This window comes from Macaca nemestrina, chromosome 7 (genome assembly GCF_043159975.1).
Source record: "Macaca nemestrina isolate mMacNem1 chromosome 7, mMacNem.hap1, whole genome shotgun sequence".
In the NCBI taxonomy this organism is placed as follows: Eukaryota; Metazoa; Chordata; class Mammalia; order Primates; family Cercopithecidae; genus Macaca; species Macaca nemestrina.
Window position 1 is genome coordinate 121,152,303 of NC_092131.1, and position 24,207 is coordinate 121,176,509.

Sequence of the window (24,207 nt, forward strand, 5' to 3'; positions counted from 1 at the left end):
CAACTTTTCTTGAATTAATCAGAGAGCTGAGGCTGCAGGACAACTGACTGAAATAAAATCTAGGGAAAGGCAGCATCACCAAGGAGAGATGGGTCATGAGCATTTCCTTACCCAGGGTAGATGACAGTGGATGCTGGTAAGAAGAATTCAGCTAAAACCTTAACAAAATGTTAAAGGCAGAGTGTGGGCTAGTGAGAGAATATATAGTATCTGGGACCACAGACACAAAGGGAATTCCCACCCACCGGAGACTCTTCTCCAAGGATCTCAACAGGTGCTCAGAAAAAAGATTAGGGGCAGGGTAAGAGTCCTAAGAAAGTGTCCATTCTGGTGCAGCACTGGTGGAGTGGAACAGCATCTTCTCTCTGGGACAAAAGTCCCAAGTCCTGTGGGATAGGGAAAAGTACTTTGCCTATAGGGCACTGGTGAAAACGCATTGCAGTGGGTGGAAGGAAATAGAAAAAACCCTCTGTCCCTAAGAGATGGGTAAGGATATGTGACCAGTCCAGACCTACAACTGGGGGCAGGGAAGGACCACTGAAAATATTCCACCCTTAAGATTTGTGGATACAGTGCCTGTCCATGTCTGAGGTTTAATTAAGAATACTGAAAATGCTGCCCCCTGTTTTTCACCCACCTCATCAGGCTAATAAATGTCAAGAAACAGTGGGATATTCTGGGAGAGGGACAGCAGCATGGGAGGAAATCTTCCCTGAAATTCAGTGCGAAGGGAAGCCCCAAAGTTGTGAGTAGAGCATATGTTAAGAAACCCTCTCTGGCATACCAGTCCCCACTCTGAACAAAAAGCAACATTGGAGAATTTTGAAGACTATAGAACACTGAGATTAACCATAACAACAACAAATTCCAAAACTTGTTTAACTTCCAACTAAGTTGATTCAAATATCACATTAAAGTTCTGGCAGAAGGAAAGGCATTTCCAGGTGTAATACTTACTTAATATATTCTCTCATATCCTATCAGCTTTCAACATGTATTTATGAAGCATACAAAGAAGCAAGAAGAAACCAACACACTGTGAAGAGACAAAGAAATAAACTGTAGCAGACTCAGATATGACACAGAAGTGGGAACTGTCACACAGGAAATTTAAAACAACAATGATTAATATGTTAAAAACGATAATGGAAAAGGGGGGCAACATGCATGAACCAGATGGTTGATTTTATTAGAGAGATGGAAACTATGAAATAATTGGATGAAAATGCTAGGACTGAGAAACATAGTAACGCAGAAGAATACTTTCTATGGGCTTATTAGTAGACACAACACAGCCAAGGAAATGATCAGTGAACCTGAAGATAAGTTAATCAGAATTAGCTAAATGAAATTTAAAAAGGAAAAAGATTTTTTTAAAAAAGCAACAACCCACAACAAACCCAGAACAGAGCATTCAAAATCTGTGCCACAATGCCAGTGGTGTAGTACAGCTAGCTTTCACTAGCTTATGAGAGACAATTATGCACATATTTTCCAACTCTTTGTTCAGTGACAAAGAACTGAACTGAAATTGACCTTAGTGGAGTTATTTATCATGGAAATCAGCAAATGCCACACACCAGGAACCATCTCTCGCTCCCTGGAGAGCTTATTGTTACATGTGAACCAGCATACCACTGGACAATATCAGACAGAGACCAGCTGTATGAACAATTTGAATCTCAGAGTGACAAGAGAAAAAGAATGGCTGAAGAATGGTTCTACTAGGGATACATCCCACTTGCTGCCTATAAGAGCTTCTTTAGATGCTATCAACTAGGAGATGACTAAACATTTCTTCAACCAGTTTCAATCTACATGAATTCTATAAAATTTCTTGCCTTTGATGGTACTCTCCATTGCGCTGATACAGATTTTTCTGTCTTTATGTTCTTAGACATTTTACTAGAAAATTGGGGGAGCAGGAAGATGATTGCATGGGTTTCAGTTTCCATCTGGGAACAGCTAGTAAAGCTCTTGAATAGAAGAATAACATCGTTTAAGTGAGGTCGTGGAGCTACCTTTTTGTACTCTCCTTCCCCATACAGACAGCTTCTCCACTTACTGTCTCAGCAAACCTTGGACTAACAATACTTGCAACTCATTCATTCCCAAACAGCTCCCAGGCTGAGGCAAAGCACCATTTCCTTGCCGTGATTTTCTCAAGATCCATGCTCAGATGATTGTTTAAACTCTCACCTTTGTTGTCCAGATCCCTTGCTTGTATCCCCTTTGGTTACAAAACTTCTCCTTTGTTAGATCTTTTATGGTGTCAGAGATCATTCATGCATGGTACTTTTTGACTACTCATTGCCTACTTTGATTGGATTCTGGATATTCCAGTTGAGGACACAGATTCTTCTTTCAATGGAAGTTTCAGCTCTCAACATTAAAAAGTGATATGACAGAAACTTCTGTTTTTCTACCCAGTAGCTATTCTCCTCCTTTTCCTTACTAAAACGAAAGAAAGCAAACAAAAACCCCTTTGTTGAGAATGGCATTGTGCTCAGATGAAAAACTGTTATTCTACACCATCTTTGAAACCAGTATTTGGAAACAAAAACCTTCTGGGGATTATTGATAAAGTTTTGCTTTCTTAAAGTTAACACTATGCCTTCCTCCTTGTGGTCCTTCCCCATTATTGGAACTCAGATACAATGACTGGAGCTGAAGCATCTTTTTTCCAAATATGAGGAAAAAGCCAAGATAATTTTAGAGATCTTAGCCCTGACATCCTTGAGCCAATAAACCAATGCCATGAAATCTGTCTCTAGCTTTACTATTACAGGACAGAAATAATCTCCTTTCTTACTAGGCTTCTCTCTCGCTCTCTCTCTTCCCCTGCCCCTCTTTTTGAGATGAGGTCTTGCTATGTTGCCCAGGCTGGTCTCAATCCCCTGGCTCAAGCGATCCTCCTCACTCGGCCTCCTGAGTGGCTTGGATTACAGACATGAGCCACCATGCCTGGTTCAGCTTCTCTTGAGTTTTCTGTTACAGTTAACGAAATTCAATGACTGGCTGATATTGGTAATGTATTGTTTACAGTGTGTTCAAATGCAAGTAAACTCAAAAAGGCTTAACGGACCCAGGAATTTATCATCTCACGTAGGAAGGAAGCCCATCGGTCAGACAGACTGGAGGTGTGATACTTTAGAGCTCTGACTGTTCTTCCCTGGGTATCTTTTGGCTCTGGCCTTGTCTGTACATTGCTTTCATCTCCAAATTGGCTGCAGTAGTTCCATACATCACATCCAAACCTGGCCACATTCACCTGAAAAAGGAAGATCACCTCTTCTTTTTCTTTTTCTTTTTCTTTCTTTTTTTTTTTTTTTTTTGAGACAGAGTCTCGCTTAGTCGCCCAGGCTGGAGTGCAGTGGCGCGATCTCGGCTCACTGCAAGCTCCGCCTCCCGGGTTCACGCCATTCTCCTGCCTCAGCCTCCCGAGTAGCTGGGACTACAGGCGCCCGCCGCCTCGCCCGGCTAATTTTTTGCATTTTTAGTAGAGACGGGGTTTCACAGTGTTAGCCAGGATGGTCTCGATCTCCTGACCTTGTGATCCGCCCGCCTCGGCCTCCCAAAGTGCTGGGATTACAGGCGTGAGCCACCGCGCCCGGCCGGAAGATCACCTCTTCTTGTCTCTCTTTTTTATCCTTCACAGGAGGTCCCCAGCAGACTTCTCCTTACATCTCTGGGCCAGCATCGCATGACATGCCCATCCCTAAAGCAGGAGCCGTGGCCGTGTAGGGAGATTGTTGTCCTTGGACAAAATCAGGTTTTCTTAGGAAGAAGAGGCAGATGGCCGTTGAGTAGGCAGCCAACAGTGTCTGCTACAGATAGGGGTGCCAGTGCCAGGATGCCGACCTCTGGCATTTAGTATTGCACTTTAATTTTCTGGATTTAAACCCATCAGTGATTCCAGAGTACAGCACACTGCATTAAACCCAGTAGGCATGTATCTGGGCACCAGCTCACCTGCTATTGCCTCTATGATTTACAAAGTAATTGTATATGTTTTATGGCATCCTATGTTTCTGAGACAATATTTGCACAGGCTAGGCGGAGGCAGGCCTGGGGATGAGAGAATTGACATTCCTCATATACCTCACCAGGCAGTGAAATCTCTGAACAATTCTTCAAAGGAGAAAGAGAGAAAATGTTGCTACAACAGAAGGCAAGTTATTAGCTAGGTCACCCTGACCACATACATCTAAGTGAGAATCACTTAAGAGACAATCATTATGGCCACCATCCTGTGGCACATAGTACCCATACTTAGCCAGGCCACTCTGACAATCTAAACTCTCTGAGTGTCAAAGTTTTCTTTGGTAAAACCAGGATAATAAGAACCGTATTACCAGAGTCTCCCCACTCAGAGAACAAACAGTTTTATACAAAGATATGCTGAATGAGTGCAGTTCAAAACTGAAATCAAATATGGGGAAGTGCTGTGTAAACTACTAAACATCACAGAATTTCATTTATTTTTTTCAGAAACTGATTTGGCAAACATTAGTGACTAGCCATTCTGTTCCAGTAACTAGACATGCAGAGTAAAGAACAACCCAGTACCTCCCCTCAAGAGATATAAACTAGTAGGAAAGACGGACACATGAATATCTGTGTTATATAATAACAAAGCAAGAGCAGCCATGGACTCTTGTTCTAGTACAGCTTAAAAAGGAATAGTAAACTATATGGGAGAGATTTGAAGGGTATGTTATCATAATATCTGTAGCAGCAGTAGCAGCAGCAGCAACAACAACAACAACAACAACAACAACAACAACAACAAAATCCAAAGTTTCAATGGCTTGACTTTATGGAAGCTATTTCTTATCCATCTAATAGTTTATTGCAGGTGTTTCTGGTAGGTGGGGATTGGGGTTGTAGGTGAGGGAGTAGGGAGATGGAGAAGTTCTACTCTACGTGTCTGGAGACTCAGTCCAATAGAGGCCATGCATCTTCAACCTGCTGTGGCTTCTGGAGTCTCTGTGAGGGTTGAACTCCAACCAGCTGATAGAAGAAGAGAGAGACTAAAGAAGATACATGCAGTTTTTAATTATCTTAGCCTGGAAGTGACACTCATCCCTTTTCCTCACATTTTATTGGCTAGAACCAATCAAATAGTCCCATCTAGGCTTTAGAGGGTTGGAAATTTATTCCCTGGCTGGGTAGCCTTTTTCCAAAATCAGCTCTGACCTATAGAAAGGAAGTATAAGTCTTTGGTGGGCAGTGAACCAACTCTGCCCCCGAGGAATTCCTGAAAGAGATAGACTTAAGGTAGGGTTTTGAAAGACAAATTGTACTTAGCCAGAAACTCCAGATACTGACAAACATTCCAGCCAGAGTGAAAATGTTTGCAAGGGCATTCATCATGAGAAGATTTGGAAAGATTTAGAATCATCTTTGTCCATTAAAAAGCTTTCAGAAGGCCGGGCGCGGTGGCTCATGCCTGTAATTGCAGCACTTTGGGAAGCCAAGGTGGGTGGATCACAAGGTCAGGAGATGGAGACTATCCTGGCTAACACGGTGAAACCCCATCTCTACTAAAAATACAAAAAATTAGCCTGGCGTGGTAGCGGGTGCCTGTAGTCCCAGCTACTCAGGAGGCTAAGGCAGGAGAATGGTGTGAACCTGGGAGGCGGAGTTTGCAGTGAGCCGAGGTCCCGCCACTGCACTCAGCCTGGGCAACAGAGTGAGACTCTGTCTCAAAAAAAAAAAAAAAAAAAAAAAAAGATTTAAAATAGTTACCCAGCTCTGGACATGAGGGGTATTTTGTATTCAGGATGGCAAGGGGGAGCAGGAGGAAAATGAATCAGTGCATGGCGGGCTTAGGCAAGGCTGGCCAGGCCTGGGGTAGTGAGGCACGTTGTAGGGGAGTGAGCAAAAGTGGGTAGTGATGAAAATGGCCTGGAGCAGATTTCCTCATTGCATCTCACAAAGTGAGTAGATGATGTAGGAATTCCTGGATTTGCCCAAGCTTAAATCTCAGGTTGCATCTATCCTCAGGGGTACCTGGGAGTGGCAAGGACTGTCCTTGGTACAGAAGGCAGAGCATAGCCTGCAAGCTGTGCTCACCAAGTGCTCCCACCCTAAGCATCTACAGGGTATTCAGTACCAGGCCAGTGGGTGAGGCACGTTCTTTCTTCTCATCTTCATCACAGCTCTTGAAGGTGGATTGTTAAAGATGAGTAAGCCCCTGAGAGGTTAGCTAACATTTCTATTCTTTTCTTTTTCTTTTTTTTTTTTTTTGAGACTGAATCTCGCTCTGTTGTCCAGGCTGGAGTGCAGTGGCATGATCTTGGCTTACTGCAACCTCTACATCCCAGGTTTAAGCAATTCTCATGCCTCAGCCTCCCAAGTAGCTGGGATTACACCACCACACCCGGCTAATTTTTGTATTTTTAGTAGAAAGAGGGTTTCACCATGTTGGCCAGGCTGGTCTCAAACTCCTGACCGCAAGTGATCTGCCCGCCTTGGCCTCTCAAAGTGCTGGGATTACAGGTGTGAGCCACCACGCCCGGCCTTAGCTAACCTTTCTTAATCCAGCAGCTGCTGATTAACCTGATCTCAATAGAATTGGGTGGGATTTGAGTGACTCCAGAGCCCAGACTTCTTTATAGTTCCTCCAGGGGTTCTTAACACAGCTACCCCTTCAGTTTACAAGGAGGGCTTCATAGATATATAAATATCAAGGAGCTGGGTGTGGGGGTGCGTGCCTATAATCCCAGCTACTTGGGAGGTTCTGGCAGGAGGGTTTCTTGAGTCCCAGGAATTTGAGACCAGCCTGGGCAACAGAGTGAGATCCTGTCTCAAAAGAAAAATAAAGGGCATGGTGGCTTATGCCTATAATCTTATGCCTACAATCCCAGCACTTTGGGAAGCTGAGGTAGGTGGATCACTTGAGGCCAGGAGTTCAAGACCAGCCTGGACAACATTGTGAAACCCCGTCTCTACAAAAATTAGCCAGGCGTGGTGGTGCATGCCTGCAGTCCCAGCTACTTGGAAGGCTGAGGTGGGAGGATTGCTTGAACCCAGGGGGCAGAGGTTGCAATGAGCCGAAATCATGCTATTGCTCTCCAACCTGGGCGAAAGTGAGACTGTGATCTGGATTGAGTGTGGAGCCTGGGTATCTGTATTTTTATAAAGCTCTGTCAGTGGTTCTGTGTGCAGTTGGAATTATAAGCCAGTAAGCATCTGCTAGTTGGGACTCGGGGTATTGGGCTTTGGGTGCCTGACCATTGTTCCCTGGCATAGGTCTGGTAAAGGATGTGGCCAGGCCTGCGTACTGGGTGCCTGGCATGAAATCCTACACTGCCACAACTGCTGGAAGGAGTTCAGCATGAAGCTTTCCAAGCACCACTGCCAGGCCTGCGGACAAGTGCTCCTAGGACTGCCGGGCTGTCCCTTCTTGTGGATGGGACCGTCCCGTCCGAGTCTGCTTCAACTGGAATAAAAAGCCCAGTGACCTTTAACCCCAGCCCCCTCTCCGAGTCAGTCCTTCACAATTCTCAGGGTTAGAAACAGTCTTGTGAGGTAGGCCCTCCTCTTGGTCACGTGCTGTGGTGTGTGTCCTCTCTTCTCCGGATCCCAGGACCACTTTCCCTCAGTGGGGGTGAGCCGGTCCTGAAGGCGTGAACCCCTCAGGGCAGGGAACAACTGTAGTCCCAACTCATGGCAAAGATGAGCAACTCATTGCAAAGGGGAATGAACCCGAATCCGTTGCATTTATTTCAGTTGAAAATAATGAATATATATGTGTATATATCTCTCTCCACAAGTACATGTGAAAGGCACTCGGGGCGTATCGAGGCTGCTGCTGGCTGTGAAGACTTTGCACAGTCTCCCCCACACAGGGTGAGATGGCAGTGGCAGCACATCTTCTTCATGTGCCGAGCCAGGTCCACGCCCACCATGTGGCTGGCCCCTTCTTGCTGCTGCTCTCGGAGCCTTGGAAGCCTCTCGTGTCCTTGGCTCTTCCCTCCATGCTTCTCAGGTCCTTTCTGCCTGAAACGGCTTGAAGGGGATTCTCCCTGGGTCTTCTGGGAGTCCAATCCCAGTTCTTGGCTTAAGTCTGTTTTAGTCAGAGACCACCCAACTTAGCGTGCAGGTCACTGGAGTGGGTGGAGGGTCAGAGGTTGGGTCTTTGGCCCTGATAAGTGGAAATGCAGGGACTTTGCTGCCTCCGGTCCCCTAGGAGGCAGCAAAGAAGGAACTGGGCCTTCCCCAGCTGGGCTTCCTGCCCTGACGCTTCTGTCTCCACTTGGCTTTCCCAAAAGGTGGCGCTCAGTTCCTCAATCCAAGCACCCGCCTCCCACCCCTTGGCCCCCTCGAACCCACCATCTGCTTCTGAGTGTCACACTAGGATTTTCATTGCTTATTTTAAAGTGCCTTAATCCTTTGTTCCCAGACACACACAACCCCTCTAGCTCCCGGAGGGGCGATCATGAGAAACTTTCCAGGGAAACAGAGCACAGAATGGACTGTTAGTTGTTTTTTTAAAGTCTATATAAATATTTCAACAGATCATAAAGAAAAAATTTATCTCTTTGGTCCTTGCAAGAGAAGTCAAAGGAATTTTTGTTTCTCCTCAAGAGCCTGGACATCTCTGTCTGTCATGGCTGGAAAGAGCCTGTTGTGCTGAAATCCTCTCATCATGGTGGATTTGATCTTCAGTGGCCAAACATGAAGAATCAAAGTATAATTCTTGACTGAACTGGTGGGTGGGTTGATCTTTAGGGAAGTATATGGCTGTCGTTCCTGGTGCACATATCAGTGTGACATGAGCCCTGGAGTGTGTCGTCCCTCTCAGCCCTGCTTCTCCTGCCTCCTGGGACCCAGTGACTGGGGCACTACTCTAGAACTGTGTACCATCCAATTTGCCATCATAGAGGAATCTTCTTGCATCTCGACTGTGCTGGCTCTTTCCTCTCATTCCATCAGTGCCTTCTGGCCACCGTCTCTCTCCAGCTGATAGTGGCTTTCGAAGCAGAGGTCAAGTAAGGAGCATGTTTCTAGGGTGGTAATATTTTACTTGCAAATACTACAGTCTATTACTCTGACAAATAAGAACTTTTTAAAAGCCATAGCTGGCTGGGCGCAGTGGCTCATGCCTATAATCCCAGCACTTTGGGAGGCTGAGGTGGGGGATCACCTTAGGTCGGGAGTTCGAGACCAGTCTGACCAACATGGAGAAACCCTGTCTTTACTAAAAATACAAAAAATTAGCCAGGTGTAGTGGTGCATGCCTGTAATCCCAGCTACTCGGGAGGCTGAGGCAGGAGGATTGCTTGAACTCGGGAAGCAGAGGTTGCGTTGAGCCAAGGTTGTGCCATTGCATTCCAGCCTGAACAACAAGAGTGAAATTCTGTCTAAAAAAACAAACAACATCATAGCCAAGTACCCCCAAACCATGATCCTGTAGAGTGGATGTCAGTCTCATGACCACAGCCTGTTGTCCCCAGCCCTTTGCTAGATAGCATGCCCCGCCCAGATCAGTGTGCTAACTGGGACGAAAGCTTTGTGTTTGTCATGAATATTCCTTTATTTAGGGAAGGCAATAGCTGACGGGCATGGAATTCTTTCTAGTGACTAGAGGGCCTCCACGTTCTCACTCACCACTTATCCTGACTTAGAGCTGTTCCTCAGACCTTTCTGCAGCTGGGGTCACCCGGCAGACCCCCTTTCTGCAGCCGTGGCATTGACTGAGCAAGGCTCAGTGGTAGTAGTTTCACAGCTTGGGTTCTCTGGGTTACGCTCTGGCAGCTGTCGGGTCAGGGTCTGTTGAGGAATCCTCTTGCACAGTAGAAGAGATGGGGTATTAGTCTTCATTTTCACTCCCTAGGTTTAAGATACATAGTCCTGGCTAGGCGCTGTCACTCATGCCTGTAATCCCAGGGCTTTGGGAGGCCAAGGTGGGTGTACCACTTAAGCCCAGAAGTTTGAGACCAGCCTGGGCGATGTGGTGAGCGAACCCTGTCTCTGCCAAGAAAACCTCCCCCTAAAAGCTGAGTGTGGCAGTGCACGCCTGTAATTCCAGCTACTCAGGAGGCTGAGGTAGGAGGATCGCTTGAGCCTTGGAGATGCCACTGTACTCCAGCCTGGGTGACAGAGCAAGACCCTGTCTCAACAACAAAAACAAACCTATCGAACTATTATACATCTATAATTCAGCTTGATTTTCTCCAACGGAACACTACATAACCAATCAGCACCCAGATTAAGAAACAGACCCTGGCTGTCCCCCAAGAACTCCTGGTCCCTCCCCCCACCAGAAGTAACCACTATCCTGGCATGTAGTAACAGAATTTAGTCCCCTCTCCTTTTCAGGGGAGCCACGTAAAGGCTTTTAATCACTTTCTGGTTTAAAAGACTTGCTCATAGGTACAGACAGTTGTTGAACATATCCCTGAGGGCTGTGTCTGGAGATTGCAACTTGTGGCCGAGAATGACGCGGTCTCCTGATCAATGAGACCCAGTGGGATCCTTAAACATCCCTTGGGTTTAACCACTGATTTATTTGGGAACTGGAAAAGCAAAGAGAACCAGTATTTAGGTGCCTGTTACACGCCTGGCGCTATACTAAGAGCTTTACATAGTTAATTCTCACAGCCACACTGGAAGGTCCACAGTAGTGTTCTTGTCTTACAGCCTAAGGTGCTGGCTCCTAGAGGATCAGAAGCCCAGCATTGCTGGGCACACTCCAAGCTGGCCTGAGTCCAGGCAGGCCTGGACCCCTTCTATCACCATCGCCCTGTAGAGCTTCTCTCCCTGTTTTCCTTCCCCTTCGCAGCTTGTGAATTCTTTTGCATTTCCAGGTAAGGTCAGTATCTTTTCCTTAGGAGTAAAGTTAAGAATCAAGGTACCTGCTAGTGTGGTCAGCAAGCTTAGCTTTGATCATTTCCATTGGCCTTGGAGATTCTCATGGTCTCTGGCAGTAACACTTTTCACTAAAAGCAACTTTATCTTTCACTAAAAAGACTCACTGGCTGAGAGATTAAGCAAGTTGATCTAGCCTATAACATGAGCTAAGCTTCCAATTTTTTTTTTTTTTTTGAATTTTATAGAGATGGGGTTTTGCCCTGTTGCCGAGGCTGGTCTTGAACTCCTGGGCTCAAGCACTCTGCCGCCTTGGCGTCCCAAAGTGCTGGGATTACAGGGGTGAGTCACTACTCCTGACCAGCTTCCAATAGTTAAAAAAATTTCTGATTTAATGTTAATTTTGCAGCTATGTTTGCATTTTCCATTTCAGACCTACCATCACTAGGGAAAGACGATGGAACCCACAATCGCAGTCTGTAATTCTTCTCATCATGAATAGGACGTTTTAGTGACTGTACAAAATTGAAGTACTTTCTAACTCCTAACTCTTAAATTGCACCTGGTATAATTTTTTTTTTCTGTACTTTGGAAATTGTCACAGACTCATGAACACTAAAGTCCATAGGGTATGGAGTTTTGTGGGATTAGATAATCTGTAATTTAGGACAGGCTCATCTAACCAGAGCCGTCTTTGAAACTAGCATTTGTAGACAGCAGGCCCTGGAGTCCTCCAGTACATAATGCTGTACTGAGGGACTTATCCACTGCCACGTTTTCAACAGCCATCTTAAACTGGCCATACCCTTAACTCTAGCCAGAATCTCTCTAAGGCTCTGGCCTTATCCTTAGATAACTCCATTTCCTGTCCAAAGATACTGGAACTTGGCCAGGCACGGTGGCTAGTGCCTGTAATCCGAGCACTTTGGGAGGGTGAGGTGGGAGGTTCACTTGAGGCCTGGAGTTTGAGACCAGCCTGGGTAATATAGCAAGACCCTGTCTCTATGAAAACGAACACAAAAATACTGCAACACAAGAAGAGCCTGAATGGATTTCCCAGCCACCACGGCACCTCAGTTCTGGCTGCCCTGGACTACCAAGAGCATTTTTGTCTGCGCACCTTTGCTCAGACTGTGGTGTCTACAGAGAATATCCTTTCTGGTACTGCAATAGCTGCTTTTATTCACGTGAAGCCAAGAGTGCAAGCAGGCAGGCAGGCAGTAGGAGCAAGCAGGGAGATATGAGCAAAAATACGATAGGCAGGCCCAGGCCAGAAGGCACCGTGGGAGACAGAGGCAGTCAGTCTTAAGGAAAGAAGGAGGAAAGGAGAAACTGTTGAACTGAATCCAAGAAGATCTTAAATGAACTTCAGTAAGAAACCCATTCTTCCCAACACAAGGGGCCTAATCGAGTCTTGAACTTGAGTAGGAGTCCAACTGGCTCTGCTACACTTACTAGCAGAAGATCTTGGGCACATCACTGTCTTGAGATTCAGTTTTTTTTCTTCAGCAAAGTGTGGAAACTTACTTCCTAGGGTTGTAGGAATGAAATCATGCTGGCCAAAAAAAAAAAAAAAAAAAACGTTGTCCATCTAATATAACAAGTGTGTAATTGCGCCAAATGCTGGGGAAACGAAACTCCCCTGAGGTGTCTTTTACTCTGAGCCTTAAGAGTCAGACTTTTCTGGATGAAAAGGAGTTGGCTGGCTTGAGCAGAGGCCCAGGTGTGTGGGGGACAGGTTTGAAACGCGGTGTCCCGAGGGCACCAGGTGTGAGGCAGGGATGGCGCCACAGGATGGAGAGGCATATGAGGTCAGATCACAAAAGGCCACACACTCTATCTGAGGCATAGGAAGCCATTGAAAGCAAAGATCTAGAAAGATCATGCCAGTGGCAGTACAGTGGATGGACTGGAGAGGACAGACTTAGAGTGGGACCAGAGCCTTTTAACAACATGTACAAATGGAGAAATGCAAGAAGAAATGGAGTTTAGCCGGAAATTGTTTTTAGAGATGGTTAGGTGGAAGATTGAGATCAGGACAGATCTAGATAGGGAGGGGCTGACTTGGTCTTAGATGAAGGATGTCCCTGAGGACTCTTGTTGGGGGACACCTAGGAGTCTGGCAGTGCCCTCCAAATCATGTTGGGCCAGTTGGATTCTAGGGTATCCACAGCAACATGGGACATGAAGCAGTATTTATTTGTGGGCGTTATTCTTTTTCTTATTATTTTTTTGAGATGGAGTCTCACTCTGTTGTCCATGCTGGAGTACAGTGATATGATCTCGGCTCACTGCAACCTCTGCCTCCAAGGCTCAAGGGATTCTCCTGCCTCAGCCTCCTGAGTAGCTGGGATTGTAGGCATGTACCACCACGCCTGGCTAATTTGTGTATTTCCAGTAGAGACAGAGTTTCACCATGTTGGCCAGGTTGGTCTTGAACCCCTGACCTCAAGTGATCTGCCCGCCTTGGCCTCCCAAAGTGTTGGGATTACAGGTGTGAGCCACCGCGTCTGGCCAGTATTTGTGGGCATTTTTGATAACCAGTGTGTGCCATTCATTGTTATCTCTAGAAGGCTATAAGTAAGCAAACACTGAGCTAGTTAGCAAGGGGTCTATGACAGCTCAGTGCTGCTGTCAAAATCACCTGTTCATTTGCTACTTTTCATTGTCATCTGGGGAGTAGGGCAAAATGAAAAATCCTTCAAGGCCAGGCACAGTGGATCACACCTATAATCCCAGTGCTTTGGGAGGCCAAGGCGAGTGGATGACTTGAGGCCAGGAGTTCTGGACTAGCCTGAGCAACATGGCAAAATCCCGTCTCTACAAAAAAGAAACCCCAAAACCTCAAAAACCAGCCTGGTGTGGTAGCGGACGCCTGTAATCCCAGCTACTCAGGAGGCTGAGGTGGAAGGATTGTTTGAGCCTGGGAGGTCAAGGTTGCAGCTGCAGTGAGCCAAAATCAGTCCTGTTATACTCTAGCCTGGGTGGCAGAGTGAGACTTTGTCTAAAAAAAAAAGAATAAAAATACTCAGAGGTTGTAACATATTAATCTTTATTACATCAATGGTAACAAGCAAACTGGCCAAAATACTTAATCAACTTCTTGGCCAAGTTTAACCCCTTTTCATGCAACCTAGACCACATTTTAGGTGCAGTGTTAACCAAGAACAAACTGCTGCTCTTTCCCTGCTACCACTGAGTCATGGAGGCAGAGGCTCAGGTGTGTTCAAGAATCAGCTTCACCTATAATCCACCACCACGGCCCAGGAAGGCATCACTGCTGGAGGTGTCATGGGCCTTAATACTGCTTTACAAGAGGTCCTGAAGGCCGCCCTCATCCATGATGGCCTAGCATGTGGAATTTGAGAAGCTGCCAAAACCTTCGACAAGTGCTGGGCCCATCCTTGTGTGCTGTCCCCAACTGTGATGAGCCTGCCTATGTGACTGGTGAAGGCCCTTGGTGCTGAACACCAGATCACCCTAATTAAGGTTGATGACAAGAAACTAGGGGAAGGGGTGGTCCACTGTGAAAATGACAGAAGGAAAACCCCAGAAAGTGGTTGGCTGCAGTTGTGTAGCATTAAGGACCATGGCAAAGGATGTTATCAAGGAGTTTTTGTTTTTGTTTTTGTTTTGAGACAGAATCTCTCTCTGTCACAGGGCTGGAGTGGTACAGTGGCATGATCTCAGCTCACTGCAGACTCCACCTCCTGGGTTCAAGCAGGTCTCCTGCCTCAGCCTCCCAAGTAGCTGGGATTACAGGTGCACACCACCATGCCCGGCTAAGTTTTGTATTTTTAGTAGAGACGGAGTTTCACCATGTGGCTCAGGCTGATCTTGAACTCCTGACCTCAAGTGATCTGCCTGCCTCACCTCAAGTGATCTGCCTGCCTCGGCATCCCAGAGTGCTGGGATTATAGGCGTAAGGCACTGCACCTAGCTCTTCTTTCATGTTTTAATTCAAGGGAGCTTTGTGTGTACTAAGTTTTCAAAAATACATGTTGAAGGAACGTTTTTATCTATACTTCAACACACACCCAATTGTCAAATTGTGTTCACAGCTCTCAGACTTATAGATTTAGAATCTCCTCAGGCACATGATCTTAACTGAAGACAAGGGAGATCCTAACAGGGCTTTTTGTCCTAGTCCGCAGCTGGAATGTGGGAGGAACAATTTCAGCACAAGAGCAAGTTGAAAGTTTTTTCATCTTTTCTGGTGACACTGGCTGACGGTACTGCTTTAAAATGGAGAGAAAACATCCGGGAAGGGGGCACCCGGATTTGAACCGGGGACCTCTTGATCTGCAGTCAAATGCTCTACCCCTGAGCTATACCCCCTTCACCTGCTAGGGGCTCCTTCCTTGTCCACTTATGGTGACTCAACACAATCAAGTTCCACCCACACTAGAATTCTGGCAAGCTTTGTGTTCTAAAGCCCCACCTTCTTAATTATCCATCATCTGCTTTGGCTTGTCCCTTGGCCACTAATAAACTGAAAGGGAACGCTTGAAAAATGACATCCTGGGCTGGGCACGGTTGCTCACGCTTGAAATCCCAGCACTTTGGGAGGCCAAGGTGAGGTCAGGAGTTTGAGATCAGCCTGACCAACATGGTGAAACCCCGTCTCTGCTAAAAATACAAAAAATTAGCTGGGCGTGGCGGCAGGCGCCTGTAATCCCAGCTACTAGGGAGGCTGAGGCAGGAGAATTGCTTGAACCCTTTGGGAGGCAGAGGTTGCAGTGAGTTGAGATCACACCACTGCACTCTAGCCTGGGCTAACAGAGTGAGACTCTCTCTCTCTCTCTCTCTCTCTCTATATATATATATATATGGTGTGCGTATGTGTGTGTTTTGTAACGACAGGGTTTCGGCATGTTGCCCAGGCTGGTTTCAAGTGACCCACCTGCCTGAGCTCAAGCAGCCCTCCCATCTTGGCCTCACTTCAGCCTCTCAAAGTGCCGGGATTATAGGTGTAAACTGTGGAGCTTGGCCTTTGCTCTGTTTTTGATGGAAACAATAGCCAGCTCTGACCTGGGGCCCTGCTGATAGCTGGAGAAGTGCTTTTTTGAGGTTGAGCAGTGTGGCTCCTTCTTATCCCACTGGCCCGGGAGAGCGGAAGCCTCTCCTTTCAAACCTGGCACTTGTTGGTATGGAGTGCAAGGGCATAGGCCTGAGAAACCCTTTCTCCTCTCACCTCCTTTCCAGGGGGAAAAGAAGCCGGGAGTAGAGCTGGCTCCTTCATCCAATCTCAGGGAAGAAACAACACACTTGGAGACACACATTTTTTAAATGTAAAATAACATTGAGAGTTCATCTAACCATCCGTCTTAGAAATTCAGGTCGAGGGAAGAGATGCCGTTAGAACAGAGGGAAGTGGGTGACCTCTTCAAAGACGGACGTGCTCCGACGGAGGGTTCGGGTGTTCCTGCGGTTGCCAAATCTTCTGTTGAACCCATTGACCAGTTTCAGATCAGCATTGTAGTTGTCATGGCCAGTCACCTGCTGGAGAGGATGCCCTTGGGGGCAAGGAGAGAGAGGCCTGAGCCTGCATTCAGTCCATCTCTTGGCTTCCCCATTCCCCCGGGTGTGGTAAGGAATGCCAATCGGGGTAGTCACCGAATTCCCCATGACCACAGCCAACATGCAATCCTCAAATGTCCTGAACCTCTGGGCTGAAAAGCTGAGGGCTGGTGAGGTTGAGGGACAGAAGGCTTCCTAGAAATGAAACCCCGCACCAGGAATAATTGTGTGAAGACTGTGAATGGTTTGTGCTGGGACAGGAGGGGCCAGAAATTCTGGGCTTGGCAGAGCTTGCCTTTCTCCCACGAGAAATGAGAAAGATCTCACCCTGTCTCTGACCTATGTGGATGAGATCAAGATCAATTGGGCCCAATGGTACAAAGGATCATGTGACTAGAGGAGTGGCCCAGGATGGTGGAGTTGGGCTGGGAGGAAGGTTTGCCCTGTTAGAAAAATATCTCTCAACTCTTCCCCATTGTTGTTAACCTGGGCCTGGAAAATGAGCAGGATGCAGCAGTGAAGGGAACAGGGGCTTCAGAGTTGGGAAGAGTGGAATCTTAATCCCAGCTCAGCCCTTCTTGCCAAACCACTTTAACTCAAGAAACTTGTTTCCCCAACTGTTCCAGGGTGTTAATGTGAGGGTGAAAAGTGCCTAACAAATGGCTCATGTCTGTAATGCCAGCACTTTGGGAGGCTGAGGCCAGAGGATCACTTGAGCCTAGGAGTTCAAGACCAGCCTGGGCAGCATAGGGAGACTCCATCTCTACAAAAAATAAAAAAATAACTGAGTGTAGTGGTGCACACCTGTGGGCCCAACTGCTTAGGGGACTGAGGTGGGAGGATTGCTCAAGCTCAAGGAGGTCAAGACTGCAGTGAGTAGTAATTGTGCTACTGCAATTCATGCAATCCAGCTTGGGTGACAGAGTGAGAGCATGTCTCAAAAAAAAAAAAAACTTTCAGAAGTTTCATATTTGATAGTGTTCAACAGAGCAGTTTATTATCCATCTGTGTGGGACAAAGATCTGTAAACCAATTTCTGGGTTAAGAGAGATGACTTCAATTTTCTTGCTAAGAAAGCTGTCTGGATGTGGGGTTTGATCACGAGTTCATCTGAGGATTAGATAAATCAGATGGATAGCTGGCGTGTCCTCCATTCTGGGCCAGAAGCTGAGTGAGTCCAGCACGAGGCTGGGGCAAGGAAAGATCCAGCCAAGTTGCAGAGCAGGACAGGCTTTGAGTTGCAGGGGCAGTAACATGGAGGAGGCTCTTGCCAGAGGGTCAACTTAACAAATGGCCTTTCTGAATATTAATTCCTTCATCTGCAAAACCATGCTACCTGTGAGTGCCCAATCCTGCCTGCTTAAGCCACATGGTTGTTGGAAAATAATAAATAGCAAATAAGGGAAGGTCCAAACAAACAAATAAGTAGATAGAGACATCTGTGAATGATTAAGTGTTATGCAAATTGATGAATTAGTTAATTTGCATTTCTATTCAGAATTTGATGAGTAGTTATTCTGGGACAGATGTAGAGCTAGAAGCTGATGAAGGACCATGAATGTAGGGAACAAACTTTATGGTATATTCTGCAAGGTGTGGGAAACCACTGAAAGTTTTTGTTCAGCCAAATAGCGTAATAAACAATGTTCTTTCAGGAAGGTAAGCTGGTGGCCATGTGAGGACTGTGACTCTATCAATTCTGTTTTCTGAGTTGCTCCTGAATTTGTTCTCTCCTCTCCAGTCCTACAGACACTGCTATAGTTCATACCTTAACATTTCTCATGTGCAATAACCTCCTAAATGATCTTCTTACTTCTAGCCTTGACTGCTTTAATTCATTCTCCTTATGCACCTAGAGAATTTTATCCAATTATTTCTTGGCTTATGCATTCATATATTTGTTCATTCACCCAGCATTTATTGAGCTCTATCATGCATAAGGCCTTGGGAACATGGCAGTTGCTGATGGGTAGGTCTTAGCACATTGCTGCTCCCTATCCCCAATACAGCAAAGTGAAAACCTCTTAGCATGTCCCACTACACCATTGACCAGCCTCTTACCATTTTCATGGCTCAGCATTCTTTTCTCTGCCTTACAATCTTTTTGCATTCTATATGCTATTTGCTATTAAAGTGGCAAGAAGGACTTTAGGATAAAGATTGAGTAAAATTATGCTTTGGAGATTTAATAGTGAGGTGACTTTGGGTAAATCACTTAGGCTCTCAGTTTTCTTGCTTGTAAAAGTTGAGAAGTATAAAGCATACCTTAAACATCCACTGTAAAAATCAATGAGATAAGGCATGTAAATTGATTAGCATGGCATCCTAGATCAGTTAGGTTGTATTTGTTTAGAAGTAGCAGAAAATCTGACCATTGATGTTTAAACAAATAAATATGTAACAAGAGACTGAAAGTAGTTTTTGATGTTGATTTGGTGGCTCAAAAATGACAGAGCTGAATTTCTTGACCTTTCCCTCATGCTAGTTACCTCATGGTTATAAGATGGCTGCCAGAGTTCCAGACTTCACGTCTATATCCAAAGTGGAAAGAAAGAGGAAGAGACAGTGCCTGCCATGTTACTTCCCCTTTTATTATGAAAGCAAGGCAAAGCTCTACTAGACCTTGAATGGGAAGTAGCAGACTTCCTATTAAATTATTTTGTACAGAAACAGATCATATGGCCTTCTCCAACTGCAAGGAGGTTGGAAATTTAGAGAAGAAAAAAATTCCAGATTGGTTGAGACAAATCATGATTTGTCACTTGAGGATGAGCACATTAGCACTTCGAACAAATCTGAAGTGCTGTTAACAAGAAAGAAAAATGAATAGTATTCAGGAGCAATTCTTAGTGTTTCCCCTGAAATGTCATGCATGTGCATATCCCTAGGCATCTGCACATGGTATTTCATATCAGCTACAACACTCTCCTCCCGCACTGTACCTATACAATTTTGTATCTTTTTTTTCAATATCAGAAGCAATTTTCAATTTTGTCACTTATTCAGTATCATTATTTTTAAAGGATACACAGGGGTCCATTATCTGGTTGTAGTGTGGTTTATTTAACCATATTTCAATAATTGGATGTTTATGTTGTTTCAATTTATTATTATGTAAGAGGAAAATTTAGTTTTGTTAAGTTTGTGTTCTCGGCTACATACATTACACAGATTATCTCATTCAAACCTTGAAACATTTCTGTGTGGTAGGCATTATTCTCATTCAGCAGTCACAGATATCTAGGTGCAGAGGAGTTAGTTTGCCCTCAGTCCTACAGCTAATGAGTATTAGCATAAGGATTCACAGAGAAGATGATTTAACTGCCAAGCCTGGGCTTCCTCACTGGGATCCACACTGAGATGGACACAGCGAAAAGCCACAGCCACACTGAGGTATGTATCAGACCTCTTATGACCTTGCAGCTTCCCCATCTCTATGGCTTTTGGGCATCTACTCCTGAACTGCCACTCCGGATAGACCCTGTCCAACTTCATGGGTTCACAGCCTATTGCACTTCACCTCTGGCTCCTGGGTTCCTTGTTGAATCTGGGGTGTGAGACACAGTGGGACACTCTCAACATCCACACACGTGTAACCTGGAAGTGTGAAGGAATTAATGCTTCGCAGGGCAAAACTTTGACCAATGGGAGATGGAAGCCATGGAATAAAGTCTTCACCTCACACTCCCACCCCTCCACGGACACTCTAAGTCATAGTCATGCTATGGCCTTGGGAGGCTGTCTAGTGAGATCAAGCAATCAGTCTCACTTAATACTTAGCAATGGGCAGCTCAGTAAGGCACCCCCTATTGGTTCTTCCTCCTTTCTTGCTTCCTTCACCTTTTCCCTCTCGACTATTTCCCTGATATTACACCCTTTAATAAAGTAATTGCACATAAATGTTTGCAACTTCAGCCCAGTTTTCTGGGCAGCCCAGGCTAAGACAGTACATAAAGTTTTTTCATTATTTGGGATGATTTCCTTTTGTCTAAAAAGGTTTCTGCTGTTGGATTACTGAGTTTAAAAGTATGAATAGCCCCATGCCTTTGAGAACATTACAACAGTCTTCAAATCTACGCAGCTCTGGCCCTTGTGTCACCCTGTAGATGATTATGGGGTCAGACCGCCCCATTCATTACTGAGCCAAGGGCAAAGCTAAGGTCCTACTGGCAACGACTCACAGAAAAGGCTGTAAGTAGGAAGGTTTATGACCACATTGAATCAAAGTTGGTTCAATGATAATGTATGGAAAAATATAATCTTTGCTGAAAAGAAATTTTAACTCCATTTGGGTATGTGTTCCCAAGAGAAAGAAAACCTGGGCACACAGCCTTAAAGAGTGTGCTGGACCCTGGTAATTGTTCTAATTTCCGGTGACTGATAACTTGGACAGCTCCTTGTGGGAACCGCTTCTGAATTTGCTCAGTCACAATCACAGACTTTCCAGGAGAATCCAAATATCAGATACCTCAGTGGGTAAGAAATGGTCATAGCCTAGGCCCTAATAAGAGTCCAGGGGAAGGCTTTCAGTTGTTCAGGTGGGGCCTGCTAAGGTGTGTGCAAAATAAATTATAACAATCTTCAAATTTATCCAGCCCTGGCCCTTGGGTCAACCCATAGATGACTGTGAGTCAGAGCGGCAGGCCCCACCCAAACAATTGAAAGCCTTCTCCTGCACTCCTATTAGGACCCAGGCAGTGAGAATTTCTTACTCAGGGAGGTGTCTGGTATTTGGTTTCTCCTGGAAAGTCTGTTGCTGTGACTGAGCAAACTTAAAAGCAGTCCCTGCAAAAAGCTGTCCAAATTATCAGTCTCTCTTTAAATATGTGCTTCTGGGGCTAGACAGATTCCAGACCCATCTGTCTGCCCCAGAAGCCTGCTACCTTTTCCTGACTTCTTTGGGCCCTGTCTAATGGACTTCTGATTATATCAGTCGCAGAGTGAGCCCGGTTATATATGAGGAAAAGAAATCAGCAGGGAACACTCACCTTATGATGCATAGAGAATGAGCTGCTCGCTGGAAATGCAAATTTTGAAGGATGAAAATCTCACTTCTGAATACATAATGGTCTCTAATTAACTCACAGGTAATTGGAGCAATTACCAGGGGCCAGCGCACTTCTTAAGGCTGTGTGCCCAAGTTTTTTTTTTTTTCTCACTTGGGAACATATACCCAAATGGAGTTAAAATTCCTCTTCAGCAAAGAGTATATTTTTCCATGCATTATCATTGAACCAACTTTGGTTGTATAAATATGGTCATAAATGTTCCTATTTATAGCCTTTTTTGTGAGTCATTGCCAGTAGGACCTTAGCTTTGCCCTCAGTTCAGTAATGAGTGGGGCCAGCTGGTAAATAAGCCCTCAGTTCAGCAATGAGTGGGGCCAGCCGGTAAATAAGCATGGTAGCCTGAGGAGTTCTACGTGGTCTGTGAGCTGCTTGCTTCCTCTCGGCTCTACTGACTTCCACCTTGTGTCTCCATTTCTTCTTGGTGTCCTGATGAGTTAGAGTCCAGTTCCCAGTCTTCTCACTTCATCCAAGAGTTGTGGCTTGTTCCTAGCTTCTTGGGAGAAGAGTGGGAAAGGAGAAGGAAGAGATGGCCTCCTCTCACTGGCCGGTTCTGAGCAGAGAGTGGGTTGCAGGGATATAAGCTCCTCAGGGTGGATCTTATAAATATGGTTCCCAGGGAGACCTCAGTGCCATGATATGAGCCATGGGCTGCTGCCAGGGCCTGGGGGACTCCTGGGGTGCAAATTAGAGCAGGATTAATTTTTAGCTCTGTTGAGTTTAGTAAACTCTGCACTGTGCAAAGAAAATTAGATTTGTGTGCTAGGAGGCTTTGGTTCCTATTTCTAGTCTTGATTGACTATGTAATCTTGCCCCTTCTTTGCTTAGCAAAGCTTCCCTACACCCTCCACAAAGAACCCTATTAGTTTTCTTAGCTTCATAGCAAATTACCACAAACTTAGCAACTGAAAACAGTATTTTTTATCACTCCAAAACTTCCATTTATTATTTTATAGTGTTGTAGGTCAGAAGTGAAGGCAGGCATGGCTAGGTACTCTGCTTAGAGTCTCACAAGGCTGAAATCAAGGTGTCTGTCAGCTGGGGCTCTGGGAGTAAATCTGTTTCCAAGTCATTCAGGTTGTTGGCAGAATTCAGTTCTGTGTGGTTGTAGAACTGAGGTCCTCATGTCCTTGCTGGCTGCTGGCCAGGGCTTGTTCTCACCTTTGAGAGGCTGCCTGCATTTCCTAGCTTGTGCCCTCTGTTTTGCAACAGGGATCAAATCTTCCTCAAATCTCTCTTTCCCTTCTGCCTTCCTCTTATGCACCCAGCCAGACAGAGTTCTCTAATTTTAAGGGCCCATGTAACATTACATTAAGTTACTGGTTAACTCGCCCTTTTGAGTTCAGTTGTGCCACATGACATAGCATAGCCACAAGAGTGACATCTCGTTGTAGTCGCAGATTCCAGGGGATTAGGGTGAAACATCTTTGGGAGGTCATTTAAGAGATTCTGTCTACTGTCCTTAATTAGAAATATCACAGATTCTATGTGAATAAAGTTGGAATTAATGGGCTTAACAAAGATGGAATTAATGAGTTTGACAAGGATGGAATTAGTGGGTTTGATAAAGATGTTGCTCCATTCATTTAACAGTCAAGCGCATATTAAAACCAGGCACCCTGTCTTCAAGAAGCACACAGTCTAGTGGGAGCCAATAATTATGCAACAATATAGGGGCTGTTTCTAACAGAGGTGGATATAAAATATATTGGTGGTGATGAAGAAGAAATAACCAATTCTGCCTGGGGCAGTGCAGGAGGGGCGTGATTACTGGGGAAAAGTTTGCTAAGAAATAGACATTTTCATTGGGCATTAAAGGATGTAGTTTTGCCTCTGAATTGTATTTGGTAAGTGCCCTTTCTTTCCCCCAAAATCTCAATTTCCTCAGAACTATCATGAGAAGTTTAAAGAAGATGAGCTCTATAGCCCATTTCATTTCTATTGTCATTGAAATTTAAATTCTGGGCACATGAGTGGGCAGGAGATGGTAGTGAAAATGACTGAGGATAAAGAGGGTGAGAGAATCCTAGAGATGGTCTTTTGTCTGCCCACCTCCTTGACTTTTCGTGTCAGCTGCATGCCTCTGTCCTGCTCAGGAGAGAGGTCAGGGATGTGGTTTAACATCAATTGGGATGCAAAAAAAGATTGAAATTCAAACTGGCATAAACATGAAGGGCCTCAAGACTAGAGACCCAGAGGTAGGGAGATGTGGAGGTTGACTTAATCTAGTGGCACACATTCTGTTGCCCTGCAATCCTCTTGGCTCTGCTCTTCGCAGGCTAGCAACAGAATGGGTGATAATGTTCTGCACCACACATGTGGTTGCAGTAATATCTAAAGAAAGAACCACCAGCAACCTTTGCTAGAGTCTCATTGGCTCCAGTTGGACCAATCCTGAGGACACAGGAAAACCTTATGTTGAAAAACGTCATCCTGGGGTCTCAACCTATTCATTGGTAAGGAGGATGGGAGCACCACAACTGACTTAGACCAATCAGGATGCACTTCTAAGCTGTTACACATTGGGGGAGGGGCGGAGCCAACCAAAATATCTGCTCCCTGGCTCTGAGTCCTGGCCTTTCATCTCAGAGCACTTAGGGCTCTACCTGGGGTCTAGTGATTGATCTAGCTTTGCTAGAGCACTGTTGATGGAACAGTTAGTATAATATGACTTCAGTATCAGAGAAGTATATGCAAAAGGGCCTTGCAGGGAGGCATGGGTTGTTCCAGGTTAGTGACTAAACAGGGTAACACATGGGGCATTGTGTCAGTAGGTGTCAGTAGGTCAGTGTCTCTAACAAGA

The 24,207-nt window shown here is 45.4% G+C and overlaps 1 protein-coding gene and 1 non-coding gene across 4 annotated transcripts in view; one reads left to right on the plus strand and one right to left on the minus strand.

Annotated features, from left to right (window-relative positions):
• LOC105493114 (methenyltetrahydrofolate synthetase) overlaps positions 1 to 24,207 on the plus strand; it is a 235,313-nt gene that overhangs the window by 131,587 nt on the left and 79,519 nt on the right. The window lies entirely within an intron of this gene.
• On the minus strand, positions 15,085 to 15,156 carry TRNAC-GCA (transfer RNA cysteine (anticodon GCA)). The gene has a single exon. It is a non-coding gene; the product is annotated as a tRNA-Cys (tRNA).